Source organism: Sus scrofa, chromosome 17 (assembly GCF_000003025.6).
Source record: "Sus scrofa isolate TJ Tabasco breed Duroc chromosome 17, Sscrofa11.1, whole genome shotgun sequence".
Lineage (NCBI taxonomy): Eukaryota > Metazoa > Chordata > Mammalia > Artiodactyla > Suidae > Sus > Sus scrofa.
This window is the reverse complement of record NC_010459.5, coordinates 60066900-60075794: the sequence shown is the minus strand read 5'-3', so window position 1 is coordinate 60075794 and position 8895 is coordinate 60066900. Positions and strand designations below refer to the sequence as shown.

General features: G+C 55.4%; 2 long non-coding RNA genes across 4 annotated transcripts in view; one reads left to right on the top strand and one right to left on the bottom strand.

The window, feature by feature from the left end:
* On the bottom strand, positions 984-3384 carry LOC110257423. Of its 2 annotated transcripts, none has more exons than XR_002339996.1 (3): positions 3310-3384; positions 2376-2875; positions 984-1069 (listed from the first exon to the last, which is right to left on the bottom strand). It is a non-coding gene; the product is annotated as an uncharacterized LOC110257423 (long non-coding RNA). The 2 variants fall into 2 exon arrangements; XR_002339997.1 differs by lacking the exon at positions 3310-3384 and having other exon boundaries at positions 2376-2614; positions 2758-3119.
* LOC110257422 overlaps positions 1064-8895 on the top strand; it is a 32399-nt gene continuing 24567 nt past the window's right edge. The window contains exons 1-2 of one of the 2 annotated variants that reach the window (XR_002339995.1): positions 1064-1654; positions 3978-7896. This is a non-coding gene — a long non-coding RNA (uncharacterized LOC110257422). Of the gene's footprint in view, positions 1655-3793; positions 3867-3977; positions 7897-8895 lie in introns of those variants that run through there. The other variant, XR_002339994.1, reaches the window with a different exon arrangement.

Sequence of the window (8895 nt, the reverse complement as noted above, 5' to 3'; positions counted from 1 at the left end):
GTCTCCAGGCCGCCTGCACTTCCGGCCCCCTGGCTACAAATGTGGGCTTCCACAACCCCTTGGATTCCGTTATTTGCCAGAAGGGCTCCCAGCACTCGAGATGTGATATTTGGATCACAGTGTTGTTTCAGAGGACAAGAGTGAGGAGCAGCCTGTGAAGAGGTGTGGAGAGCCGGGCCTGGGCCGTCTCCCCAAGGAGTCAGGACTGGTTCCCCTTCTAGCACAGGGATGTCTGGCACCATCCAGGAAGCTCACCTGCACCCGGGGTCCAGAATTCTCAGAGTAGGCAGGATGCACCGTTGAACTCATCCTCCAGCCCCCTGACCCCAGGTCTAAGCCCGGGCCCTCAAACCACGTGGTTGGTCTTCCCGGCAGGGCCAGCCCCACCCTGAGTCATCTCATTAGCTTAAACCGGGGTCTGGTCTGAGGGCCCCCAGGAATAATGAAGGTACTCCTGTCACCCAGGAAACTCCAAGCTTTTCGAAACCAGACAAAGGCAAACAAATCCTTTATTATATCACAGGAACACCTACACTGGACAAATGCTGTCCCCAAGGATTCTGGACTCCAACAGAACCAGTGAGGGAGACTCCCACCTCCTTGGCAGCAGCCCAACTCGCCAGGAGTAAAACCCGTTTGGTTCTGACCGTTTATCACGAGGTCTTGCTGCGGAGATGAAGGGAGTTGAACTGGAAGAGGTTTTGGAGAACATTCGGGAAGGAGCCTCTAGGAGGTCTGTGAGTTTCGGGGAAAGCCAGGGTACCTGCATGGCTCAGCTCTGTGGGCTCCGAGTCGCCCCAGGGCCAAGGCGGGGGAGCTCGAAGGCGGAGGGGCGGAGGAAGGGCGGAGAGCAGCGCAGGCGGCCCTGTCTGCGCTCAGCTCAACCGCGAGCCCACCTCCCCTCCTGGCCCGCGTCTCCATGGCAACTCCAGGCCCTGGCCCTCCCGACCCCACCGCTTCGGGCTTTAAGTGGGCAGATGAAGGCGAGAGGATAAAACTTGGCTTTTCGTGGACAAGGACCGTGATCCAGGAGTTAAATCGCTCCTTTTAAGGCCGTTCTCTCCCAGCCCTGTGAGAAGAGGTAATTTTGCAAATTAGCCCAAGAACCCTGAATGAGTTAACCCCTGTGAAGCAGGAGTGCATCTCGCTCCACCACCAAAGGTTTAGGCCTGCACGTTCCAGACCCTTCTGCTGCCTTCTCCCTCTGGGCCTGTTCACGTCACTCCAGCTCTTCTCCAAGGAGCCGGCTGGGTCTGGCCGGAGACGCTGCCAGCTCCACGGAGCCGTCAGCCTTCAGAGCAGCACCTTGGGCCAGGAAACACGGACAGGGGGAGTTCTGTGTGCGACTAATGGACCCCAGATAGAGCCACTCTTCAGTCACTGCCGTCACTTGAAAATGCATTTCCAGTTGACAATAGCCGTCTGCCTATAGATAGCTCCACGCAAAGATGGCTGGTCAGGCTGCTCTCCCAGATGCCTGGGTCAGCAATTTCCAAAGCATCCAGTCAGCAGTTCCTGCTTCCTCCAGCAAAGTCTGGCTCTCTCCTCCCATCTCCCAGTCCCAGGACAGGGTCCGGGCCTAGAGGGGACAGTGGCCGCCCCAATCCGTTGCCAACAGCAGGCCCCTCTCTCTGCGCTGCCTCCAGGCCCCCAGGTGAGTAAATTAAATCTATTTGGGCTCATTGGAGGCTGGCAGGTGTTCCTAGTTGGCCTGACCTCCACAAACACCTCCAAAATAAGATTTCTATTAGGGAAAAATAACTTCAGAGTTTTAGATGTGTCTCGTGCCCCAAGTGCCGTGGTTTTAATTAACGGTATCACCAAGTGGCTCTCGCTGGCAGACGGCAGCAGGGCGGCCTGGGGAGACCCAAGCAGGCAGGGGCAGAGCAGCTTCTGTTTGTGCGGATCCTGCCAGCACAAAAGCTGCAGCTCAGGGTAGAGCGACAACAAAATGAGCTTTTGAGCCACAAGCATATCTGGGCAGAATCCGGAGCTGCTCCAGCTGCCAGGCGCAGCGGGCACGCACAGACCACACCATGTGACATGCGGGGCCGAGGCCATCCCCAGTTTGCTGCAAGGAAGGCTGCAGTGGAATTTCAGCTGCAGCTGGCTCCGAGGCAGGCCAGGCTGCACTTTGGCACCACAGACCCACCAGGCCTCCTGGGCCCCGGCTTGAGTGCCAGCCTGGAGAAAATCAATCAGCTGTGGCTCTAATTAATTACAAGCTCAACTCACCCCAGACTGGCACCAGAAGAGGCCTGGTGGAGGCCTGAACTGCAAAGTGCCTCCCCCTTCCCTGGGGGCGCTGCTGCGTGACAGCTGTGGTGGGGGTGGGGCGGTTGGGGCGGGGCTGAGAGAGGATGTCCGTCACCCACCTGCTCACGTGACAGGGCTCTTTGTGGCATTTATTACTTTTCCTGTTGATGACAAAAGGCAGGGATCATCCCGTCAAGCCCTGTCCTCTCGGACTCCGGCCTTGGCCAGTCGTGGGAGCGACTCCCCACCAGCAGTTGAGATCACGTGAAATGCAGGCACCCCTCCTTATCCATATATTATCAACTCCTGGAAACCCTTGGAGAGCCAATTTTCAAACATCAGAAGCTCATATCCCATTCTGTGAAATGGGAAAAAGCGATAACTCATTCCCAGACCATCTAAAAACCCCCGAGCAATTTCCCAAATAATCACTAAAACGCTCTGAAACACCTATATAACAATGCGCTAAGGATTTTTGCATAATGCAAGCGTGTACAGTACCTGCTTTCTCATTAGTCCACTCCAGATGAACGGTGGAGGGGAATGTTTATGTGCAGGATTTAATTGCACTGCACAGAATCAGACTTGAGTTGTATTTTCCTTCTACGCGGCAAGGGGCCTGTGTAAGATACAACCCCACAGATGCGGGAGCAGGTACAAGGCAGGATCCGCCCAGGTTAGAGCCTGGTTGGGAGCGCCCCCCACGCCTGGCAGGAGCAAGCGGGGGCACCTGCAAGGGTTCAGCCCAGGGGCAGGGAGGGAGAGCAACCAGGGTGTGCCCTGGTGGGAGGAGAGCCAGGGTGTCCCTGCAGCCCCCAGCTGGCCTCTCAGACTCTTTACAGGGGCTTTTTTTTTTTTTTTTCTCTGAATGAATTTTTTTTTTTTTTCTCTGAATGAATTTCTCTGAAATTTTGACAAGTCGTTGATGTGAGTGTTCAGGTTGTAGAAGCTGGGTGGTGAGGCAAGGTGGTTAGTATGTGCTCTCATCTCCCAAAAGTTTCTCGGGTGTGACTGTGACCCCAGGGGAGGGGTCCAGCCTCTTTTTCCCCTTACCTGCTCAAGAAAGTGGTACCTGTGTTGTTGTCATGTGCACTTCATCCCACATCAGCCCCTGGCTTGTGTGACATCATCAGGAGGACGGACCTTCAGGAAGAAGACGTGGAGCAGAAAGCAAGACAAGGGCCCTGCGGGTAGCTCAGCCGGAGGGTCTGGGAAAGAGGGAGGGTCGGGGAAAGTCACGGGAGAGAGGGCCTCGGGGAGGAGACATCAGGAGAGGGGTTCGGATGTGCAGAGAAATAAATGAGTCTTGTAAGCGTGCTCTAGAAATTCATGTGAACCCACTCACTTTGAGTGACTTGCTGGCTGGACTGTGCTTCCCTAAGTAGGACACTGAGTTGAGATGGACGGGACAGGTGGGGCCCCAGACCTGTCAGATTCCTTTGGAAGTTTTCCGTGTTTCCTCGGATTTACTTTTTTGTGCAGCAGCATCCACTTTTTAAAGGTGCCACCCGTGCCACCAGGAAGTCTCGTGTTCAGAAGTGTTCCCCAGACACGACGGGCCCCAGTCACAGTGCCTGGTCACCTGCAGGAGGCGCACCTGTGCTGCCCAGGTGATCCGACCCGCCGTCCTTCCCCTGTGGGTGCTGAGGCCACCTCTCCGTGGGGACCACACTCCACATGATCCCTGACTGAGAACACGCCGTTGCCCTGTCTCATCACAGATGCCGACAAAGCCCAGAGCGAGCAGGCAACTCCCCACAGGACTCAGTGAACCAGGTTTGAACCCAGGTCGGCTGATTTATGCCCATGTGTGTCTATGCTGTTTATATGCGGGAACACACGTGCATATGGCTGTGTGCACATATAGGTGCACACATAACTACGAGTGTTTGTGCGTCTGTGAGTGTATGTAGGCATATGCACACATGTACCTGTACACGCCTGTGTGTTCACGTGTGCGTATGAGTGGGTCTGTGTGCAGATGCGTAAGTATATGGGTGTGTCTTTATATGTACTTCCCCGTTCGTGTCCGTAGTCAGCTATCCACAGCAGCAGGAGGCAGGTGTTCCATGGCTGTGTCCCCTGAAGCCGTTCTCCAAGGTCCCCTTGGCTACTGCCTGCTGGCCTCACTTCTCAGGCTCCCTCCCACCCTCCCCTGGGCCCCAGCCTGTGGCTTCCATCCCTCAGCTCTGCTGCTGCCCAGGTCCCAGTTTCTGCAAAGGCCACCGGGACCTCCAGATGCTCCCCTGGCCACGTCAGGCGACTGCAGGGGAACAGGATGGTCCAGGCCCTAAGCAGAGGCCTAGAAACGGATGCTCCAGCCATGGCGCTCGGTGTGAGGAACGAAGGTTCTTGGAAGGAAGTGAAATCCCCTCTCACTTAACAGCCTAATAAGTATTTGAACCTGAGTCAGTGAGGACTTGTCAGTTGTAGTGTTTTCTCAGAGGCGAAGGACACGTCTCAGCTTTCAAGCCCACGGGGGAGGGACGTGACCAGCTGGAGAAGGGCAGGTGGAGGCCTCTGGCACGGGCTCCGCCTGGCCTGAGCATCCCGAGAGGCCCCGGGAAACTGTGCAGGGCCTCGCTAGACGTGGGGCTGGCGGCAGAGCGGATGTGCAGGTGAGAGTCGGGGCAGCCTCCCACGGAGACCGTGGGGAAATGAAGTCAGCGAGGCGTGGCCAGAAGCCAGCTTGAAGACGGTTCCAGATGCCTGGGCCCCCTGATGCACGTGGAAGGAGGGGCCGGCGGAATGAGAGGGTCAGGAAATTCGTCACCAGATTCATGCTCGGTGACTAGCTTGCAAAAGGTCAGGTTGAGCCATTTAGGCCATCTCAGGTTCTCTGCAGCTGTGCCCCCTCCCACTGTCTCCTTTCTGGTTCTTTAGCACGGGGGCACATCTGCCCCCAGGCTCAGCCCAGCTGCCCCCTGCCGGGGAAGCCCTGCCGGCCCCCTGGCTGGCAGCTCCTGGTCATCCAGTCCCAGCCTGCCTTCCCGGACCACCTCCCTTGAGCTGCCCTCAAATCCGGCCTGACACCCTCCTTCCCTAATCGGTTTTGTGTCCCTCGCCTGGCATGATCCCTCTTGAGCTCCTTGCTAGTTATTCTCTTTCTCTCCCTGAAACGTGAGCTTCCTGGCAGTCACGTGCCTCTTGTGTGCTGACCGTGCGGCATTTCCAGAGCCTGGACAAGGACCAGCACGCAGTCCAGGCTCCATAAATGCTTGTTGAATGAGGAGTGATTAGCCACATCAACAGGACTGGCCTCGCGGAATCATTTAATGACAGCATCAGGCTGTCACGGCTTGTAGCCCGCGCCTTGGAGCACCTGCAGAAACATTCTCTGCGCTCAAGGAGCAGAGGGAACCGCCAGCCCTCTCTGCAAGGGCCGGCTTGTAGGAGCAAGAGGGAGCCTGGGGGTCCTTGGTGCCGGCCACAAAGCCAGTGCTGGGTTTGTTTAGAATCGCGCTCAGAATGAAGGACGACTCTTAAGCTGGAGATCTCTTAATACAACAAGCAAACACCACAGGTTTTTCCAAGGCTGCTGCCACCAGGCGGGCGGGGCGCAGGCTCCCTTTCTTGGCTTGCTTCTGCCATCTGCTGGCCATGCATTGAAATGCATTGAAAGGGGGTTTATTGTCCAGTCTCTTGCATACTTCTGCTTCCTTCTGGGATGATCGATCTCCTTGCCAATTTTATTCCCCACCCCACCCCCTCGGCAGGAGCTGCCTAGATGACCCATCCCTTGAGTAGGGCAGACTCTAGGCCCCAGGTGGGCTGGAGAAAGTCACCTGGCCCTGCATCCTGTGACTTTCCCTCATTTTTACATACAGTAACTCTGTTAACACTCAGGATCAAACCTACTGAGCAAGGACATTTTTTACAGAGAGGGCGTGAAGGCGCAGAGAGGTCACGTGAACTGCTCAGAGTTGCATAGCACAGGCGGTGGAGCCAAGCAGTAAGGCATCTGAGGGCACATTCTATCAACAACCATCACGGCCCAGGTCCCCCCGCTCCAGGGCCCCACTGGAGCGCTGAGAAAAGCTGGATGTGTACAGAGTGGAGGATGGAGGAGAGGAGCCCTGCAGCCCATGCTCTCAGAGGTCTAGAGGAGCCTCCGTATTTGGAGCCTTCCTCTTCAGACCTAGAAAACGGGAGCATTGGACTACAGGCTTTCCATGTTCCATGCAGGTTCTGGACAGGACAGAGGTACAGAGGTCAGCACAGGCTCTTTGGGCAGAGAGACCCAGCCAAGGTAAAGACCAGACACTTCCCCCCACTATAACTCTGTGAATAGGAGGGAAGGTGTTGTGATCTCCAAGCCTCGCTCTTGAGGAAGATAAAATGAGGTCAAGTGCAAAGCTTTTTGCGCTGTGATGCTCAGAGAAAGTGCTTAATAAATATCGCCAGTTGTTATAATGACATTAAAGGCTCTGAGAAGTCCTGCAGGAAGTACCCTGCTCAATTTCAGCTCAGCCTCTCCCTATCCTAGCTGCCTACAGCACCACCGCAGAGCCCTGTGAGATCCATTGTCCCACAGAATCCGTTTGCCCTCATTGGTTTAAACCGCTTCCCAGAGCGACGAGGGCCTCAATTCCCACCAAGAGTAGAATCAGAGCAGGAGCTCTGTGCTCTGAGCTCTGTACTCTTTCTTGCTTTCACCACTTCTCTGTATCCCAAAGCAGTTCCCATAGCCAATGAACAAAAGAACCAGGAGCCATTCTCCAGGCTCCCAAGATGAAATATTTCACATTTGGATTCTGCAATGCGCATTGTCAGTGTTATGGACCACAGGCAATTAAGAGTCCAAGCCCGGGAAGCCTGTTGTTAATAATTCTGTCATTATTCTCAATTTTCAGCACCACCACACAGGAAACACCCATTTCCAATTTCTTTAAAGGTGCTAAATGGCTTTGGCACTGTGTCGTGAAAGTTTACCGTCAGCCAAATGGCTGCAAAGTGGACTCTGGGGCTGTGACAACTGCTGGTTTGGCCTGACCCACCGGGGTGACCCCTTTCTCAGAGTGTCTTGTTCTCAGGACAGGTGACTTGGACCGCGCGGCCCTGGGGCATATGCAGCCTGGCTGGGCGGTGCTGACTACAGGGATTTCACAAGGCCCAGCACACAGGATGCCAACAGAAAACCACTCCTTCCTGCTGAGGCAACACCCCAGGAACGGATGGAGAAACCGGTGAGCAGCCTCTCTGACCAGGGTCGGAGTCAAGAAACGGAAGTGAGTGGGCATCTGAGGCATGTCTGCAGAGCCAGCGAGTGGGAGGACAAGTTCAAGTGGCCAGGCCACGGAGGCCACCGCGCTGCTTCTCCTCCTCAGGGCAGTGATGCCCTTGAACCAGAAGCCTGAGCCTTTAGCAGCAGTGACAAGGCCTGGATGCAGACGATGCCACGCCAGTAGCCAGGACAGGCCGTGGTGACCTGCACGCACTTTAGCCCACCAGCCAGCCCTCTGAGCACTTTCCAGAGTAACTCTTCTCCTGAGATCCCTGGGAGGTGCCCCGTTAGGATTGTCCCGTTTCACAAAGGAAGGACAGGACAGGGAGAGGCCAGGAACTTTCCAACGTCGCACTGAGGACGAGGCCCAGAGGATGCTACAAGGAGCCCGGCCAGGGGAGGCAGGACTTGTGCGGGTGAGTCATGCTGCCCTTTTGCAAGCTGGTCTGGGGAGGAACGGGTGACTTTGCTGAGTGCGGCATCTCATGGGCAGGTATCCGGAGCAGATAAAGGGAGGGGTGTCCTGGGGGAAAGAAGTTGTGACAAGGGCTGCCCTGTGCCTGGAAAGGAGGGTGTGTCTGAAGACAGAGTGACCAGGCCCAGAGGGCAGGGCCATGGGCAGGGTGGCCTGTGCCAGGCTGAGGAGGTGGTGGGGCCACATCAGGGAGGGTTGTGAAACAGATGCTTTCAGGAGAACATGGTGGCCTCGCCTGGTCGGTGCTGGAGTGAGAGCGCCACCTCCAGGGGAGAGGCCAAGGCATCCGTGTTTGCAGGGTGTTTTATAGAATGGGGGCTCCACAAGCTGCCCCAAAGCCATCTGCCAGGGAGAGGGTGGAGATCCCTCCCAAACACACACGCACACACGTGCATACACACATATACACATGCACGCACACACACAAACATATGCATGCATGCACATGCATAAACACACGCACACTCATATACATGTGCGCACACAGGTGCACACATACATGCATGCACACCTGAACCCACATGCACACACGTACTCACATGGGCACACATACATGCACAACACATACATACACATGAATGCACACTAACGTACATGCGTACACATGCGTGCACACATACACACACTTACATGCACATGTGCATAACACATTGTGCGTGCACACATGAACACACATGCACATGTACCCACATGGGCACACATACACATAAACATATAATACACACATGCACACAGCTACGCATATATATATATACATGTGCATGTACACATACATACACACACATGCACATGCATACACACCCATCTAGAGAAGCCCACCTGGGGCAGGTGTGTGTCTTGTAGGCCTAATGCTTCATTTAGTTCAAAGATCTCTAAGCTCCCTCCCAGCACAAATATTTCCTGATTGGGTCCATGTAGCCTGGTGATTAGCGTGCAGTGA